The following is a 21141-nucleotide window of genomic DNA, read 5'->3' as shown; positions in this document are numbered from 1 at the left end:
TTAAACCCGGGCTCCCTGCGTTGGGAGCGCTGAGTCTTAACCTAACTACTGTACCACCAGGGACGTCCCTGCAATCTACAAGATTTAATATTCATTCCTTTTATCTGGTGCTTTTGCCAATAGCACACTCTTAATTACTGTTGCTCTACTGTAAGTCTTAAAATGAGGTAGTATTCCAACTTTCTTTTACAAATTGTTAGGGTCTTCTATTTACAATCTGCTTTTTTTTTTTTTGCGGTACGCAGGCCTCTCACCGCTGTGGCCTCTCCTGTCGTGGAGCACAAGCTCCGGACACGCAGGCTCAGAGGCCATGGCTCACAGGCCCAGCCACTACACGGCATGTGGGATCTTCCCAGACCGGGGCACGAACCCGTGTCCCCTGCATCGGCAGGCAGACTCTCAACCACTGAGCCACCAGGGAAGCCCTCTCTGTCTCTTTTAAAGAAAGGCAAGTCCCAGAGGCCAGTGCTCATGTTCCATAACCCAAATTGTAGATCCCAGCTGTTAGTCCTCAGCAATAACTTTGAGAACTTCATAGTAAAGTTTTGGTGTTTTTCTGATTTAAAGTTTTCAACCTCTATGCAATCATATTTCCCTATTTTAAATATAATTTTAAACCTTTTCTAGTCAGAAATGTTGTGAGCATTCTATAAAAGCAAAAAAAAGTAAATGACATTTGGGTAACTTACACTTTATTTTCTCAACAAAAATGTGTCCCCTTTGTAACCCCCCCCACACACACTTTTTTGCCACTGTTACCATTTTTTATTTCATATGTTAAATAGTTGGAAAAGCTATACCACATTATCTCCAGCTCATAGGTCAAGAGACAAGATTGGATCCCTGTGGAATAGGTTATGTCATTTTAGTCACGATGTTCTCCTATAAAAAATTCAAAACACCAGATTTGAAGAGACCATTGAGGAGTCTGAAAGATTTCCTTAGATTATTTTCCTGGGCAAGGACATTTTCCTTTTCTTAGCTTCTTAGTTAGTTGTAGTTAGTTTTGCAGCACCTTAAACATTTTCTCCTGACGTTTACACTCTTCCTGTATTATAAATACTTTTCATCCACACCTCAGCAATATGTGTTGTTTAAAATAATTAACATTTAAATATTTCTATTGTTTCTTTAATTTTCTGCAAGCTGTTTTTATTTTCCTAGCATGGAGACTAAACTACGGTAAAGAAAAATTTTGTTGTATCTTCTACTTCCCCAACAGTTATTTATTATGTACTCTCTACATTCTAGGTACAAATCAGGGATACTCTGTCTCTCTGGAAATTTCTGTCTCATACAATATGACTGTATGATAGATGAAAGGCAGATTGGAACAGAACAAGGCATGGAGGCCACAAAAAAAAAAAAAAAGAGACCTGCTCAGAGATTGTCGTCTAGAAAATTAGGATTTGGATTAAAGCAATGACAGAAAGAAAGGAGATTGACTAAATCTAATACTGAAAAAAGATGACTAAGGAGAGCTTGTTAAAGGACCAAGATAGGGGACTTGCAGGAGAAAAAGGAATCAAAAGTAAACCCAAAGTTCCATTGGGTATGTGGGCATTGCTTACTGGGGGAATGATGATGCCATGGTAGAAAAAGAATTAAAAATAATTTATGTAGATACTTCCTCTTCCAAGAGGTAGAGCTTAACTCCCCATTCCCCTCGAGTATGGGCTGGACTCAGTGAATTGCTTCCAAAGAGTAGAATGTGGAAAGGTAGAAGGGAGTCATTTTATAGTGGAGAAACCTGGCAAACACTCCCTTGGCCGGGTGATCAAAGTTGGCATCATCAGTATGTATGCCCTTGATATGATGTGTTGAGAATGGCGGTTCTTCCCCAAAACCTATATCCTATGAGAAAAACATCACACTAACTGAAGTTGAAGGACATTCTACAAAATACCTGACCAGGCTTCCTCGAAAACTGTCAGGTCATTAGAAACACTGAAGCTAAGGAGATCAGACTAAATCCTGGATGGGAAAAATGTTTGACCAAATATCTGGGCACCTGTTGGCCCAGTCAAGTTGACACATAATATTGTGTCACTGTCCAAAACTAAGAGAGGATGGAGGGTTAAAGAAGATAAAGGGTTAAGGAGGAGAGAGTTGTTCTTTAAACATCGAAAACAACAGAAAGCCAAAAAATGGGATAGAGAAGATGGCTCTTAATGATAAAAATCACATGAAGCAGGAAATCAGGAAATGTGGTCTGACTCATTTAAAAAGTGAAAGGAAGATGCACAGTCAGTGACAGAATGGATAATAGAAGTAAGTTAAATTTTCATTTTACAGTTGACCTTTGAACGTACGTATTTGAACTGCACAGGTCCACTCATACGCAGATTTTTTTTCAGTAAATAAATACTACAGTACTACATGATCAGAAGTTGGTTGAATACGCAGATGTGGAACCACAGATACAGAGGGCCAACTCTAAAGTTATCCTCGGATTATTGACTGTGAGGAAGGTCTGCACCCTTAACTCCCCCTAGTTGTTCAAGAGTCAACTGTATTTTATCTGCCCCTCTCTCTTGGGATATCCCTTTTCTTCTAACTACTCCAGTCCTAAAGTAGGGCCAAAGTAACTAACTTTGGGGGGAAAAACAAGTGTTCCCCCCCACCCCCCTGGCCCAAGAAAGAAAGCAGATTCTTCACATCCACTAAAAATGTCTTGAGGTTCTCAAGTACTCAAATTTATGAATGTGTATCCATGGATACAAGGATAAAAGTCATATAGGTTAAAGCTAAACTTACATGTTATAAAGCAGGTGCTTGGCGAGTTAACAAATATTATAAAATCCTAACTTACTCTTAACCTTTTAGGTACAGTCTTCAGTAATATAGTTCAAACATTTTTTTTTGCTGCACGCGGGCCTCTCACTGTTGTGGCCTCTCCCGTTGCGGAGCACAGGCTCAGCGGCCATGGCTCACGGGCGCAGCTGCTCCGTGGCATGTGGGGTCTTCCCTGACCGGGGTACGAACCCGTGTCCCCTGCATTGACAGGCGGACTCTCAACCACTGCGCCACCAGGGAAACCCCACACTCTTTCATTTTATTATTCATCCTTTATAATTGAATTCATGGAAGACTGGCTTTAGGCCAGAAAGCAGTAAATTAAATTTGAAATGCTTCTTTCTGCTAGTATTTAGCACTTGCATTTTTCTTCCCGTTTTTTTCCCTCTAAGCCCAGTAAAATATCCTAATAATTTCACAATGATACGGCCTAAGAGGTGATACTGCCAAAGGTGAAATATTGCTGGGCAAGTAGTACCTCCACTCAGTAGCTTAAAAATTTGCCAGCTGTAAACACAATATTTAAAATCAACATTTAAAATTCTCCTAGGTATGTAAGTATATAATGTATGAAAATCAGATTATGAAAGTTGAGGACCATCTGTAAATAAAAATGCAAATATTTTGAATTCTTAATTACCCAGAGTTTCATTGTTTTACTACTTTCTTTAGTGTGTGTCTAACATTTTAAAATGTTCTCCTGGGCTTTGATCTAGCAGTGTCTGCAAATTGTGTTTACCATCACTCAATCACATGCTCTTCGAGTAGCCTATACTCCGTTGCTTCTTAGACCCTAATAGAGCTTCCTGCCTATTTTAGTACCTAAAACTCTCTATGATTAAAATTTCTCTCAGTTGAGATTCTTACTGCTCTATTTCATCTAACTTACTATAAAATAAAATGGATAACTATCCAGTGAATAAAGATCCCTAAAAATAAAATGAAACTCACAACTCAAATATTATATAGTTATAGAAAAGTTTGTGATGTTTGAGATAAGAATTTACAAAGCTATTAAATCAGAGACCCTGGGTTCCTTCTAGTTTTGCTAAATATGCCAATTTTATGGGGGAGAAATTGGTCAGTAGGAAAAGCAGAGACTCACCCTACTGATTCAGGTGTGGAGGGTAAATCTTCCTCCTACTAAATAAAGTACTTCATTGTTCTGAACAGTGACAATCTGAATACATTTTCTTTATGAGAACGTGATTAAGTTAATTAAAGACAGATTATTAGGGTTGTTCTTACAAGTTGTTCCTATCTGCCTACATAATGTAAACAACCTACATACAGTTAGACTGTTAGTTTTAGCTCTGTTTTTACCCCTTGGCTCCAGACTTTAGGTTATTTTCCATATAACCTGCCTTACAGGGTGCTCCATACAAAAGTTGGTTAAATAGGGGCTTCCCTGGTGGCGCAGTGGTTGAGAGTCCGCCTGCTGATGCAGGGGACACGGGTTCATGCCCCGGAGTGGCTGGGCCCGTGAGCCATGGCCGCTGAGCCTGCGCGTCCGGAGCCTGTGCTCCGCAACAGGAGAGGCCACAACAGTGAGAGGCCCGCGTACCGCAAAAAAAAAAAAAAAAAAAATTGGTTAAGTAACGTGCTTGAGTTAGCCTCAAACAAAAACATACGTTTTGTGGAGAGAAGTCCATTTCTCCTAGTAAAAAAACTTTAAACTTTCTAGTAAAAGAACTTATGGTATTTAAAACGAAGGTTTATAATGTGATAAAAATATTCAATATTGTTGACCGTTTCCATCATCTTGCTTTTCTCCTATAGGACCGTTTCACTTTCTTGTAGTAAAAGCAAAAGGGTGTGTGTGTGTGTGTGTGTGTGTGTGTGTGTGTGTGATTTAGGAATTTAGAGTTAACTCACCAGCTTATAGTTGTCCCTGTATGAATTAGTGACTGTTTTTCCACAGAAATTGTTTCTATCCTAGGCTAATTGTTTCTGAGCCATTGCTCAACCTGTTTTCAGAATGGGAGCACATTTTATTAATAATTAGCTCAAGAAAAACATAATTAATAAAGTTAATCTGTTGCTAAGTAAAACCATATGAAATTCCAAAGCAAAATACAAATATGAGTTTATGTGTTCCAAAGCGAGTTCCTTAGCGTAAGTAAGTGATAGAAAGCCCAGGCATGATCCTAGTTCTTGCTGTACAAAAAGGAGCTAGCAGGAGACTTTCTTCTTTGCCATCTTCTGCAGTATGTGAATTAAGAATACTAAGAATCTGGTTAACACACATTAACAGTTATCTTGATGTTATGCATGGTTATTTTATACAGAAATGTAAAAATAGTGGAAATCAGTCTTTGAAGAATAGAATCACATTTTAAATGTATTGATGGAGTTAGTGATTTAAAGGAAATTTGTGCTAAGTTTTAAGTTTTTTGTTTTTGTTCTGTATGGCAAGTCCCTTCACAACATGAATAACTGACCTATTTTATGTTTCGTTGTCTGAAACAAAGCCACTAAACAAGACAAGATTCTGATTTGGAATTTGGTGACCTGATTCAGTTTTCAAAGAAGGAAAAATTGTAATTTGTGAACTTTTAAACTACCACAGTGATCATTTGATCAGTATGTGAGAACAGTCCATTTAGTTAATATCTCCAAGCACAGCTATAACTGTTTTTTAAATTATTTTTTTTCCATTTTACCACAAAATCCTATAAAATAAACTGAAGGAAATTACATCTTTTTGTATTAGCATCTCATCTTTATTGGGGTATCTGTCAGTAGGTCCACTGTTAAGCAGAGAGCTAATTAAAGTGACAAAGCAATGATGTCGTTGAATTTGCAAGTTGAGGAAATGAATATTAATAAGATCCATCCCATTAGAAAATAATTTTATTCATGCACTTTGCCAAAGTTATTGGGTATAACAGTTCTTTCCCTGACTAGTCATTTTCATCCTGATTTAATGATGTCCTATCTGACTTTTCAGTGACCAACTGATATTTAGCAGTAATATATTCAGAAGAGTGTAGGAATCTCAACCCATTTATTGAAAAAATTCTGTCAAATATTTTCAAACAAAGTAGGGTTTAAATAAGTAGTACTGAGGAATTGTACAAATTGGTTTTTATTCCCCAGGACTGTTTTTGTGAGCATAGTAATTCCCAAGTATCTCTTTAAAGATCATTTTGTGTTGTACCTGGTTCTTAAAGACTTATGTTACTGAGGTTTAGCATGGTTGTAAAGTATGTTGTTGCCATGGTTAAGAATGTTGGATGCATATGCTTTGGGTTGAAGGGTTTTTTTGGTTTGTTTTTTGTTTTTGCTGTGCCATGCCGCTTGCGGGATCTTCGTTCCCTGGGATCGAACCTGGGCCCACAGCTGTGAAAGTGCGGAGTTCTAACCATCAGGGAGTTCCCATGGTTGAGGATTTTTAATAATCCCATGAGAAATCTAGATGGATAATTTGTATCTTTGTATATGTGAGTCCTGCTATTATCAGATGGCTACTTCTATAAAAGAGCTGTTTATTATACCAAATTATGGAATTTGGATATACAGTGAAAACTCAGCTTTTAACAGCTACAAGAAGACCAAAATAATGGCAAAGTGTAATAGGAACTAGAATGGAAACTGCTATGGAATCCATATTTTAAAGAATGTTCCAAGGGATTCCTTGGCCGTCCAGTGGTTAGGACTCCATGCTTCTACACTGGGCCAAAAAAAAAAAAAGAATGTTCCAGAAAATTGCCATTTGTCTAACTAACACTGTTAAGCTAGAATCTGTCAAAACAATCAAATTTTGAGCAAAGATAAAACAAGGTCCTGTGACTCAACCATGGACTTAAGTACAAATGAAGAGGGAAGATTTCTCTTAAGAAAGGGAGAATGGAGAACTCTCCCTGAATCTTTGCCCGCACCCGACTCTTCTGAAGTGTGGCTGAAGCGACACTGTAAAGGCATACCCCACGGGAAACTGCTCACATTCTTCTGGCCCTTGTGCTCGAAGTGACCCGGCCTAGTTTTGATATTTTTTTAAAGGCAGTTGTAGAGGAGACTGAGCGGTCCACCTCATGCACACCACCGCTGCACTTCCACACTGGTGAATTAGCAGTGTATTTACAAGAAACCAGGTTTCCCTCCTCGTTTTTTTTTTTTTTTTCCACACACACACACACACTGTATTTTATTTTTACAAGAGATAAATAAACTGACACCAAGCATTGTAACTGGATGACCACAACAAAAGCAACAATGATTGCAGTTACCAAACACGAAACACACTCATACTATGTCATGATATTGACATTCAGTCCAGTAATCCTCCACTGTAACAGCTCCTTTACTTTGCAGTGAAAATTGGTTTGTATATTTTTTGCCTTGAGTCCTTGTGGGATTTTTTTTTTATTCAAGCAGAAAGTCACAAAAATTATAATCATCCTCATCAGTTCACTCAGTCCCATGTAATTAATTTGTTTTTCACCTCCTCATTTTTTAAGAGTGGTATAATAAAATATATATTTGATCTTTGTCTCCAGTTCCTGGCACAGAGCTCCGAAAACCCTTGGAATTTCCTGAGTAATAGGATTTGTTACTTCATAACACGCCCCTTTCTTTACACTTGAGTTTATGCTAATGAAGTGATTTATGACGGGGCCCCAGGATAGCCTGAGAATGGGCCGGTCATCAGGAGTGATTAGAAGGTTAGAACGTTCAGTCCCACCCACCGGCCTCCAAGGATGGGGTGGGATGGCTCTCTGGAGACTGAGCGTTATAAAAACTCAAACTAGAAGACCTGGGGAGCTTCTGTGTTGGTGAATAGATCAAGGTGCCAGGAGGTGACATGCCCTGTGTGGGCCTGAAGCTCTGTGGTGCCTTCCCTCACTTTGCCCTAGGCATCTCTTCCATTTGACTGTTCCTGAGTTGTATCTTTTATAATAAACTGGTAAATGTAAGTAAAATGTTTTCCTAAGTTCTGTGATTTGGTCTAGAGAGTTATTAAACTTGAGGAGGGGGTCATGGGGACCCTCAAACTTGTAGCCAAGTCAGAAGAATTACAAGTGTCCTTGGGACCTGAGATTCACGACTGGCATCTGAAGTAAGGGCAGTCTTGTGAAACCGAGCCCTCAATTTGTGGGGTCTGCCCTAACTCTGGGTAGTTAGTGTGACGATGAAAATTAATCAGTAGTTAGTATATGAAAGTAGTGGAAAATTTTATTTGAGCCAAATTTGAGGATTATAACTTGGGAAGAGCATCTCAGAAAGCTCCCAGAACTGTTCCTCCCATTGGGAGTCAAAACACAGTTACATAAGTTTTTTTAGACAGAGGGCTGTACATTAAATGACGTATTATTGACAGTTTACACAATCCAGATCTAAGCATGGCCCTTACAAGATCAAGAAGGAATGTTATCTTTTAAGGAGTTGTTGATTTTAGGAGAATGTTGCTCTTTGCTTCACTTGAGCAGGTATTTCTTCTGATGGGGGAGGTTTGGTTGATGCATAAAGCAGATACACAGTAGGCGGGGAGAGAGGAGGCCAGAGGGCAGAAAAAATTTTTTATGTTTAAATTTTTCTTGTCTTGCCATAGAATATGAATTTTATTTCACAGTGTCAGAACTAAATTGACACCCAGTTAACATGAGAATCTGAGAGCTGGTATCACAAAGAGTAAGCTCTGCTTGGGACTTCCCTGGTGGTCCACCTTCCAATGCAGGGGACACAGGTTCGATCCCTGGTCAGGGAACTAAGATCCCAGATGCCGCGGGGAAACTAAGTTCGTGTGCTGCGACAAAGACTCAGCGTAGCCAAAAAAAAAGCATAAGTTCTGCTTTGTTTTGTTTTGTTTTGTTTTTTAAATTAATTAATTATTTTTTGGGGGGGCTGTGTTTTGTCTTCTTTTCTGTGCGAGGGCTTTCTCTAGTTGCGGCAAGCAGGGGCCACTCTTCATCATGGTGCGCGGGCCTCTCACTATCGTGGCCTCTCTTGTTGCGGAGCACAGGCTCCAGACGCGCAGGCTCAGTAGTTGTGGCTCACGGGCCTAGTTGCTCCGCGGCATGTGGAATCTTCCCAGACCAGGGCTCGAACCCGTGTACCCTGCATTGGCAGGCAGATTCTCAACCACTGCGCCACCAGGGAAGCCCTCTGCTTTGTTTTTATGTGCTTAGTAGATATTAACATTTGCATTAAAAAATACATAAGAATAAATTTGCTGAAAGAAAGTGTCAACTGAAGAAAAATGCACAACCTAAAAATTGCAAGTTATGTTTTACTTCGGGACCTTGCTGAGGACTATAGCCCAGGAGACAGCCTCTCAGATAGCTCTGAGGAACTGTTCCAAAGAGGTAAGGGAAGAGCTAGGATATATAGGAATTTTTGCTGAAAAAGAATCATGTAGTTGAACATCAAAAGATTACTGCCAATCACAAAAAAATACCCAGACATTTCAAGTTAATGATTTTATTGCTTTTCTGTGTATGGGAAGAAGCTAGAGTCTGGGCTTATTGAAATTATTTCTTAGATACGCATCTTAACTATTTAGGGCCAGTATCCTGTTTCTTCTCCATCCTGAATTCCCCTTATAGCACACTATGGCACTGTGGCGGGGCGGGGGCTGCAGTGGCTGGTGGCTTGGTGGTGGCCACATTTGCTGTTTACTGGAATGAGGGGCAACATTGTTTGTTTACTGGAATGGCAGGCAACATCCTTTGTCCACAAAAGTAAAGATCCAACTTAACAGAAAGAGATAATATTCTTCCTAGATTTGGAAGACCTGCAGATCTGTTCAACGCAATCGCAGTCAAAATCCCAGCAGGCTTTTTTGGGGGGCTAGGTAATAGAAACTGACAAGCTGAGTCTTGCATTTATATAGAAATGCAAGTGAGCTTGAATAGCTAAACAGCTGAAAAAGAATAAAATTGGATGACTTGCATTACTTGTATTTCAGCACTTATAAAGATTTACTATAAAGTAATCAAGACAGTATGGTAGGGCTTCCCTTGTGGCGCAGTGGTTAAGAATCCGCCTGCCAATGCAGCAGACACGGGTTTGAGCCCTGGTCCAGGAAGATCCCACATGACACGGAGCAACTAAGCCCGTTTGCCACAACTACTGAGCCCATGCACCTAGAGCCCATGCTCTGCAACAAGAGAAGCCACCGCAATGAGAAACCCGCGCACCGCAATGAAGAGTAGCTGCTGCTCACCACAACTAGAGAAAGCCCACATACAGCAACGAAGACCCAACACAGCCAAAATATATATATATTAAAAAAAAGACAGTATGGTATTGTCAGAAAGATAAACTTATAAACCTGGGGTTGACAAAATGGCTGTGTGTTTTGTAAGTAAAATTTCAGTGAAACAAAGCTAAACCTATTTGTTTACGTATTCCCTAGGGCTGCTTTTTTTTTTTTTTTTTTTTTGCGGTACGTGGGCCTCTCACTGCTGTGGCCTCTCCCGTTGCAGAGCACAGGCTCCGGACGCACAGGCTCAGCGGCCACGGCTCATGGGCCCAGCCGCTCCACAGCATGTGGGATCTTCCCAGACCGGGGCACGAACCCGTGTCCCCTGCATCGGCAGGCGGACTCCCAACCACTGCGCCACCAGGGAAGCCCCCTAGGGCTGCTTTTGATCTACAGTTACCAAATTGAGTATAACAGAGACTATATATGGCCCCCAAGCCTAAAATACTGTCTATTCAGTGGTTCAGAATCGAAAGTTGATAAATAGGTCCACATATGCCTGATTGTTACCTGAAAACTGATTTCACCTCTTGGTGGGTGTTGAGCCAAAAGATACAACCAAGCCAAAGACTGGGAGAAGGAAGGATTTGTTACTTGCAGCAAGTAAGGAGGAGAACACGGGAGATCTTTCCCAAAGCAGTGTCTCCCTGAACAGCAAAACTGGGGAAGTTTTAAGCTAAGGGTACATGCATATTCATGAAGGGGCTTGAACAGAGGAGAATTCAGCATAGAACTGAGGCAGAGGTTGAGTCCAAGCTTTAGCTGATTAAAGTCATGAGGGTCAGAAAAGGTCACCATTATAATTCCTTAGATTCTGGCCAGTCTGGGGTTTTTAGCATGTAGTTGCCATTCTCCACCTGGATGGGGCCTTAGTTCCTGTTGAACAGCGCAAAGATATGTATCAGATTGTCATTTATATCCCTTGAGAAGGAAGTAGGACTCTGTTTTATTGCTGAACTACTGTTTCTTTCTTTTTTTTAATATTTATTTATTTGGTTGTGCCGGGTCTTAGTCGTGGCAGGTAGGCTCCTTAGTTGTGGCTCGTGGGCTTCTTAGTTGCTGCACGCAGGCTCCTTATTTGTGGCATGCAAACTCTTAGTTTCGGTATGCATGTGGGATCTAGTTCCCTGTCGAGGGATGGAGCCCAGGCCCCCTGCATTGGGAGTGCGCAGTCTTAACCACTACGCCACCAAGGAAGTCCCTGAATTATTGTTTCTTGACTGCTTTTCCTCTGTTCCTGCATTCCTTTGTTCACTTAGGATCATTAATTGCTGAGACCTGTTAAGGGCAAGCATTGTGGCCTGGCTTAGATTACAAAATGGCTTAGGCCTAAAATGCCTTCTTTTATGTCAAAAAAGGCTGTATCTGCTTCTTTTCCTCCGGGGATCCTATACCCCATCTGCCTACATGATCAAATGATTTTCAACAAAGATGCCAATCAAAAAGGAAAGGATAGTTGTTCAAGCACAATTTGTTTAGGACTCTGTTGTGTTTATATGGGAAGAAAATTAACTTCAGCCTTACATCACACCTTCACAAAAAATAACTTGAAATGGATCATAGATATAAATTTAAAAGCTTTTTAAACAAACTTCGACTGAGTAAAAATGTAAAGATCTTACTGGCCTTATTCAGTGATTAATGAATAGGACAGCATCCCATCTAGCAACTAGAAAGGAGCTCGGAAGAGCTATACAAAAGGAGTGGCTTTTATAGGTGAAAGGGGACAGAAAAAGGAAATTTCTAGCAAAGAGTGTGTTGTTTCAGGCAAGGTCACCTTCCTTTGGGGGACAGAAGGGGTCTCAGGCAGATTACCTCACTAGTGCTCACCAGTAATTAACCAGATTGACTGGTTAAAGGTTACATTCCTGGTAAAGACTGAAACTGCAGTTAGGTTAGGTATTGTCTTGATTTGCTGATGTGGGGCCATTTTGGGCCTGCTCTCTCTTTTTTTTTCACAAGCTAAAAATAAAAATTCTAGAAAAGATACAGAATATTCATCAACTCAGAGTAGGCAAAGATTTCTTAAGACATAAAAGCACTAACTATAAAAAGAAAAAATGGATAAATTTGATTACATAAAAATTAAAATTTCTGCACTTTAAAAAGCACTATCGGGACTCCCCTGGTGGTGCAGTGGTTACCTGCCAGTGAAGGGGACACGGGTTTGAGCCCTGGTCCGGGAAGATCCCACATGCCGCAGAGCAACTAAGCCCGTGTGCCACAACTACTGAGCCTGCACTCTAGAGCCTGTGAGACACAGCTGCTGAGCCTGTGTGCTGCAACTGCTGAAGCCCACGCGCCTAGAGCCCACACTCTGCAACAAGAGAAGCCACTGCAATGAGAAGCCCACACATCGTGATGAAGAGTAGCCCCTGCTCGCCGCAACTAGAGAAAGCCTGCACGCAGCAACAAAGACCCAACACAGCCAAAAATAAATAAAATTGAAAAAAATAAAAAGCACTATCAGAAAACGAAATGGCAACCACAGACGAGGAGAAAATATTTGTAAAACATATATCCATCATATGATGTGTCTAGAGTAAATCAAGTCTTAAAATTCAATAATAGTAAACTCAATTTTTAAAAATAAAAAGATTTGAACAATGCTTTACAAAAAAATGATATTAGTGGCCACTTACCACTTGGAAAAACTCTGTATATCATTAGTCATCAAGGAAATGCAAATTAAAAACATGAGGTACCACTTACTATCCACTAGAATGGCTAAAATTAAAAACATGAGCAATTGTTGGCAAAGAGGTGGAGCAACTAGAACTCTCATGCATTGCTAGTGGGTGGGTTGTAAATTGGTGTAACCACTTTGGAAAACTGAATTAAAAAAAATTTTTTTTATTGAGGTACAGTTGATTTACAATATTATATTAGTTTCAGGTGTACAACATACTGATTCACAATTTATATAGATTATATTCCATTTAAAATTATTATAAAATATTGGCTATATCCCCTGAGCTGTACAATATATCCTTGTAGCTTATTTATTTTATACATAGTAGCGAATTTTCTTATATTTCAACATGCACTTAACATATGATCCAGAAATTCCAGCCTTAGATATTTACCCAAAGTATACCTTGAAGTTTTTTTTAAAAAATAATTTTATTGAAAAATAATAAATAGGGAATTCCTTGGCAGTCCAGTGGTTAGGACTCTGCACTTTCACTGCCGTCAGCCTGGGTTCAATCTCTGGTCGGGGAACTAAGATCCTGCAAGCCACATGGCACAGCCAAAAAAATAAAAAATAAAGAAAAAGAAAAATAAACAGCATCTCTTTTGCAAAAGTAATTTGATCACGTCTATCCCCTGATTAAACTCTTTTAACACTTTCTCACTGCATTTCAAGTAAAATCCAAATTCTTTCCTGACTTCTTTTTGAATGTATTTTCTGCCACTTTACTTTTCACTAGGCTTTGTCCATACCTGCACTCTTTAGTTGCTAAAACATGCCAGACTCTTTCCAATATGATGTTCCTTCTGCCTAGAATACTCTCCATCCACCCCCACTTTCCCCACCCACTTGTTCATAGCTACATCCTCTCCGTTTAGATCTAGGCTTAAATGACATCTCCACAGAGAAACTTTTCCTGCCCTCCTTACCTAAAGTAAAAATTTCCACTGTTACTCTTTATTCCCCAGTTTCTTTCACGACAAAATTAGCCATTATTTTAGTTGTCTGCCTATTTTTTCATTGTTTATCGCATCCTCTCACATGAAAGCTCCACAAGGTAATGCCCTTGTCTGTCTTGTACAACACTGTGTCTCCATCACCTACCTCAGAGTCACCTGGGCTTTGTGAAGGAGTGAACATTGTTCCCTAAGCCTGAAATCTCTCTTCCTTCTCATCTATTGTAACTCCCCCCTCATCTTTCAAGGCCAAGCTCAAATGACAACTATTCTTCAAAGTCTTCTTCCACTCTTTGTTTAATTCCTTAGTGTATAAGTTAGTGTTTGTACTACACTAAAATGTTTTCAAAACTGGTGAAGGGGGACTTCGCTGGTGGTGCAGTGGTTAAGACTCAGTGCTCCCAATGCTGGGGTCCTGGGTTCGATCCCTGGTCAGGGAAGTAGATCCCACATGCATGCCACGACTTAAGAGTTCTCATGCCACAACTAAGGAGCCCGCCTGCTGCAACTAAGGAGCTGGCGAGCCGCAACTAAGGAGACTGCCTGCCACAACTAGGACCTGGCACAACCAAATGAATGAATGAATGAATGAGGAAATAAATATTAAGAAAAAAAAAAACCTGGTAAAGGAACTTAGAACCAAAGCAGAGGTTGAACACTGGCTTAAGCAAAAGGACCTATAACTTAATGGAGTTCATATCTTCCAAGTCAAGACATTTGAAAGAAAAAACGGTGATCTTTGGTGGAAAATATAGTCTATTTTCCACTCCTCCAAACTAGGTCATAGCAGTGTCTTAAGCTATACACACTTGAAACTTCTTTGGTTAAAACTTAACTCCTCAGGAGGATAGGTATAGGACTGGTAAGAAAAGAAAAACTGGAAAGGTGTTTGCCATTTTCTTTTAGTTGTAATTAACTTCCTGTTCTAGGCTAGCTTCTGTTGTGCCTCCTTGGAGGAATGGGTAGAATTTTTAAGAGCCTGCAGGTGAAAAAAAGTAGTTTTAAAAAGATGCCTTCCCCTTCTTCCTCCTCCTTTATCTCCCCAATAATTCTCCTGGCACATGATTTACCTCATTCATTTGAAGTTAGCTGTTTAACATCATTATAGCCTTTGCCATGACACCTAAAGGTGCGCCCCCCTGCCCCTGAACACACACACGTGCACACAAATCAACCGACACTTTAAAGTTAGATTTTCTTTTATTAAAAAAAAAAAAGGTATAGCATTTGAAGGGATAAGAAGATACAATTCTGTAAAACCCTAAAAGCATTTCTCGGATAATCCTGTCATAGTCCTCTGATTAATTTATGACTTCTAGGCATTAATATTCTCAGGAAGTTACAACAGCCAGCATGACAGAATAAACCAAAGTTGCTAAATTGCCTTTCAGCAGTGTGATCTGTATTTGGCATACTCTGTCTTTCTCAGATCAAGAGTCCAAGTACTGTTACTTCAGTGGTTCTTAAACTCCAGCATGCATCAGATCACTTCGAAGCCTGGTTACATGTTACATAGATTCAGTAGGTCCAAGAATTTGCAGATGCTGATATTGATGCACTTTGAGAATCACAGTAGCTTATATGAATATTCCTACATATTTGGGTTGCCCAGACAAAAGCTCTCTTTAGGTGAATGTTATTTGAGTTTACGATTCACCTTAATCTAGATAATTTGTGTTTATTGTTGTTCAAGGAATTGAATGGGCAGGAAAATGAAGTTCTCATAATTTTAGATTTAACCTAGTCCTTAAAATTTTTCTTGCCTTATATAAAGCAGTTCATAAAACCTATCTTGTCATCTCAGGCCAAACTAGAAGCTATTTTTATTACGTATAATTAACCTAATTCTCAGAAAAGGAGCAGGTGTGGGGGAATGGCCAGCATTGAAACAAGTGTGGAAGCTCTCAAAAATTGCTTTTCTGAAATTAATGTTACCAGCCTCAATATAGCATTTGAAGTTGTTGTTTTTAGAATGTTGGACCTAGTTACTCAGATCTAGGACTGAGTTTGTAAGGGTTAAATAGTTTGTCTGTGGATTCAACATGAATATTTCCAAGGTTGTCCTAACTCCAAACGTTAGATCAGCTTATTTGAGAAGTTGGAGGTGTGTTACTGTGCAGAAACTTGGAGAAGTAGTTAGAGAGAAATATAGAATCCATCCCATTGGTGAACCGTCTTTCAGCTTCTCACATCTACTGCCCGTGTTTGATGTTATCACAGCATAGTATTCCAGAAGCTGTTTCTATACATAGCATCTTTATGTTTATAGTATAACTATGGAGAAGTTTTGTTTAAATCTTTAAAAAAATTTTTTTCAAAGAATTGTTGCCAAGCTTATTCCCCATCTTTTGACTTTTGTTTGAATCTTTGTCTTATTTCAAAGGCTGAGAGCTGTTACCCAATTGAGCCTTGAATTATGAGAGTCCAATATTTTTGAAATCGTAAAATTAAAAAATCTTTTTTAATTAAAAGATTCTTATGTTTTAAATTTTGGAGTTATCACGTCTTACGGACCAAAATAGCACATTCAGTTTTTGGCAGCTTCTGTCCTGCCCATGCCAATAAAAGCAGCACCATATGGTGTGACTGCTGTCCCACTAGGAAACCCACACCCTGTGGAGACGTTGCCTGCCATGAAGCAGAGCCGCTGCTCCCCATATGCTTATCTTTTTAAGCCAACATATTGACCAAGATATATTAAGATTCCAGGACATCCTATCAGTTGAGTCCTGTAGCCCTCTTTCCTACCAGCTTTAACATTTGACCACATTATGAAAATACATACTCAAAACTTTATGGAATCTCTTACCCAGCCTCAGAAAGAAGCTTTTGAATGACTACTGCAAGAAATGAAAATATGTATGTTTTAGAATACAGTCAGTAAGTGTTTCATTGCTCCTTAACTGCTAGTACCCCTCCACAGCTATCTCCTCTCTCGCTCACCCCCCTCCCCTGACCAAACACCCAGAAGGAAAAGGGTTTACAAATATTAATCTTAGGTGTTGGTGTAAGTGTAGGAAGATGGGCTGAAAGTTGTAGTTCTCTGTGATGGAAAGAGTTTAGAATGTGTAAGAAAGAGGGAATAATTGCTGCTCTACTCACTTCTGTGTATTCTGTCCTTTGTTGGATAGGTGTGCAGTGTTTTCCAAATAACCACCCTTTGCTGCCTGTTCTTTGTCTCTTTTATGCTGGAGCAGCCATTTAGTTATGGCTGGAGCAGCCATTTAGTTATGGCTGGAGCAGCCATTTAGTTCATTGTAACCTTCATCCAAGCACTTCTCTACCTTATAAAATTACTATTAAGGCTTTCCAGTATAAAATTATCTAATTCTGAAAATAAAGGCACACAGCTAAGTTTTGTTCATCATATAGATTATGTCTGTAGTTTTTAATAACTTTATTTAGTTATTCTTGAAACATTATTGAGCATTTACTGTGTTAATTGTATTGGGCAATGTGTATATGGAATAGATAAAATTCCACCCTCCAGAAACATATAAGCAGGTTATAATACAGTATAATGCTTTACTGAAAAGATATACAGTATACTATGGCTGTATCTTGAGGCAGCTCCTGAAATTAAAATTTCTAAAGACTCAAAGGAAAATATAAAACTTTGGTGTTACAGCAAAGTGCTTATAAATGTTATTGCCTGGTCTGTCAAAAAAGTGCTTAAAGCTCAGAGAAATTTATAAGGCTGGTTCAAGCTAAGCGACAAATAACTGAAAAATTAAATATCTTTAAATAATTTATGTTACAGTATTTCTAAAATTTGAACATCTAATAGTCATGTGCGATTTTTCAAAGTTAAAATTTTGGGAAATTATATTTTTAATTTGAATATGGTGAAGTGTTCTGTTACTAACGTATATGCCTTATATTTAAATTTCTAGAATAAGAATCTACAGATATTTTACATTTTGAGGTGTTACTAGATAGGAACGTGGTTTAAATCAGTGTTTTTCAGCAGGAATACTTTCGGCATTTTGGAGGAATCATTTCTCCTTGTGTAGTACTGTCCTATACATTGAAGGACATTTAGTATACTCAGCCTCTTTTTATATTTATATACTCAGCCTATTTTTATATTTTTTATATTCATATAAAAAGTTGAATGCCTTCTTACAACTATTTGACCCAATAACATTGAGGCTGCTTTTAGACCAGTATGTATTTCTGATTTACTGTTTTTAAAAGCAGTAAATGATAGTTAAAACATTGCCCTCTAAATGCTAGTGTTTCTCCCCCTTCCAAGTTGGTGTGATAAAGAAAAATATCCCTTCACATTTCCAAATGTACCTCGTTGGGAGTTGACCATCTCCTTATTACATAATACTTTCGCTTTCTGTACATGTGTACAAAATTTTACTTTCTGAACTTAAGAGATTTGCCCTGAACTTTAATAAATAAGACATCTCTCTTTTAAAAATTAGAATGCATGCTTAGATATGTATGGGAGGGGTTTCCAGCTGGCTTGGTGCAGGAGCGTATAATTTTGTTTACTGTAAATCTCAGCAAACATTTTCTCACACTAGGGACAGCAGCCACATCACAATGTGGAAGATGCAATACTCAACCTGATCTTTTTTTTAACAGCTTTATTGAAGTGTATTTTACATATCACAGAATCCACCAATTTCAAGTTTACATTGATTTTTAGCAACTTTACTGAATGGTGTAATCATCACCATAAATCAGTTTTACAACATTTTTATCACCCCAGAAATATGTCTCGTGCCCATTTATAGTTAATCCCCATTCATTCCTTTACCTAGACTCTACTAATCTACTTTTATATAAATGGAATCATCAACATGTGACCATTCCCTTCTTAAAACATTTCTCTGTGGCTTCCCTATCGGACTGTTGTTTTTCACTCACCTCCTCAGTTAAGGGCTTGAATGTTCTATCAAGGGTTCTGTTCTCTCTCAGCCTAGGTGATTTCATTCTGACCTAAATGTGATGATTACCATATCTCTGTCACTAACCTAAATCTCTTTCCTGAGCTCCAGACACATATTGCCAACTACACTTTCAGGGTATGTCCACAGGCACCTCAGTCTCAACATCTCTGAAACTGAGCTCAATACCCGCTAATACAAGCCTAATGGGCCTGAATTTCACTTTTCAGGGAAGGTACCACCTTCCACTTTGTTCCCCAACTTGTAAAGTAGGGCAGCCATCATCCTTCATTCTTCTTTCCCTCACTTCCACATCCAATAAGTTACCAACTCTGAAATTACCCTTTAAATACCATATACACTGAATACAGTCAACCTGAATTTAGGTAGTATAAGTATGCCATGTGGTTTGGGTCAAGAATCTGTAGAGATTCTAAGCAAGATCAGGCCTTAACAGGAAGTGTAGTAAATTTTCACCCATTTTAAGTTTTGAGATTCACAAGAATAAACTCAGCACACTTAGTAACAAGGTATCTTTAAGAAGTTTCAGAATTCTTTAATTTTATTATAATTTTATTTTTCTTTTTTTAAGTTTTTTTTATAAAAGTTACACATAATTTAAAGAATCAACGGATTCTACAGTGTTTCTTTTTTTTTTCCTAAATTTATTTATTTATTTATTTTTGGCTGCGTTGGGTCTTTATTGCTATGCACGGACTTTCTCTAGTTGCTGCGAGTGGGGGCTACTCTTCATTGCGGTCCATGGGCTTCTCATTGCGGTTGGCTTCTCTTGTTGTGGAGCATGGGCTTCAGTAGTTGTGGATCGCAGGCTCTAGAGTGCACGCTCAGTAGTAGTGGTGCAAGGGCTTAGTTGCTCTGCGGCGTGTGGGATCTTCCCTGACCAGGGATCGAACCCGTGTCCCCTGCATTGGCAGGCGGATTCTTAACCCCTGCACCACCGGGGATGTCCCCCCTTTTTTAGGGGGGGAAAATTATTTATTTATGCTGCACCCAGTCTTAGTTGTGGCACATGGGATCTTCCTTGCCGCGTGTGGGCTTTTCGTTGCTACATGTGGGCTCCTTAGTTGCAGCATGTGGGCTCCTTAGTTGCAGCATGCAGGCTCCTTAGTTGCAGCATGTAGGATCTTTAGTTGTGGCACATGGGATCTTTAGTTGCAGCATGTGAGATCTAGTTCCCTGACCAGGGATCAAACCCAGGCCCACTGCATTGGAGGTGGAGTCTTAGCCACTGGACCACCAGGGAAGTCCCTACAATGTTTCTTAAGGCATGTAGCAATCTGTATTTCCCCTTATAATTTTTTTTTATTAAGGCTAAAACAGAGATTCTTTTGGCTTTTACCTCCCCACTCCCAGATACTCTAAGTAAAGTTTTCCATTTTCTGTAGAACAGAATAATAATTTACAGTTTTCTCACAAAACAAAATTGGTACTCGCATAACAAATTGAATGTCTATTTGCAGTGGTTTGACACAATTAGGTAGAGGCAGTTTCCTGTTCAGTAAGTAAATAAAAGAGTAATGTTTTATAACTTTACAAAAGAGTAAAGTTCCTTTCTATTTTATTTAGCAGCAAATTTTAGTTGGATAAAGAGCATTTTAAATTTTACATAAAATATTTGTTGACTTAGATTTTCAGGGTCCTCATCACAAAGACTGAGTGGACTTTGTGAAGAACATAGTGGGACATGGGATAGAATTAGAAATGAATTGTTAGACTTCAGTAGAAGCTAGCAAGAATGTCTTTTCTAAGCAGCTGTTAAGAAGCTAAGGAAAGGGGTTTTTCTTTCCATATAGGAGATGGCTTTCCCATTACTTCCTCTTCCCTTTTGAATTATTTTTGTTTGTTGTCCTAGGGAGATAATCATTTTTTGCTCTTAGTTCTGTCTCTCTATCTCTCCTCCAGATCTCATCCATTGGTGTTTATTCATATGAAATTTTTTCCTTAGTCATTTCTAAAAGCTTTACCTGAAGGATGAACGGTTTCTCCTGAGGGAATTGGATTTAAATGAATAAGGGTGATGAATTCCTTTACAGGTGCGCAGAGGAACTCCAGAAATGTAATTCTTGATTATCCTTTCCTTCTCCATCCTAGTACTATTCCATCAAGAATCCAAAATAGTGGATTTAGTTTTCTGAGAATAGTGCTCTTTGACATCCTTATTTAATAATTTCTTGTCCTGTCCAGCTTAAATTCATTGCATAGTTTTGGTCTTAATTTGGGGATATCTTAGGGAATTGATGTTAAAATAAAAGGCCTGAAAAATAGACCAAAAAGGAAGAAGTTTAGGAGAAGCTGTTTATTTCATTGTGAGCCCAGTGATTGACAGCCTGCCTTTGGAAGCTTAGAGATCAAATAGAATTTCTGTCAACCAAGTAACAAATATTTGTAGAATGCCAGTGTGTGCCTAGTATTGTGTAGCACAGGATGTAATTACTGCCTTCCAGGAACTTCCTTAAATATAAGTTATCTTAAGAAGAAAATTTTTGCCAGAGACTTGTGGGGGTTTGTGGTCAACCAAGAATTTATTTTAGGGCTTCCCTGGTGGCGCAGTGGTTGGGAGTCCGCCTGCCG

At 39.0% G+C, this 21141-nt stretch overlaps 1 protein-coding gene across 1 annotated transcript in view; it reads left to right on the top strand.

Annotated features, from left to right (window-relative positions):
- The window catches only part of GLG1 (golgi glycoprotein 1), a 150461-nt gene that overhangs the window by 34974 nt on the left and 94346 nt on the right, over nt 1-21141 (top strand). The window lies entirely within an intron of this gene.

This window comes from Neophocaena asiaeorientalis, unplaced genomic scaffold, assembly GCF_003031525.2.
Source record: "Neophocaena asiaeorientalis asiaeorientalis breed wild unplaced genomic scaffold, Neophocaena_asiaeorientalis_V1.1 scaffold40, whole genome shotgun sequence".
In the NCBI taxonomy this organism is placed as follows: Eukaryota; Metazoa; Chordata; class Mammalia; order Artiodactyla; family Phocoenidae; genus Neophocaena; species Neophocaena asiaeorientalis.
The sequence above is the reverse complement of the archived record's forward strand: the minus strand, read 5'-3'. Positions and strand labels throughout refer to the sequence as shown.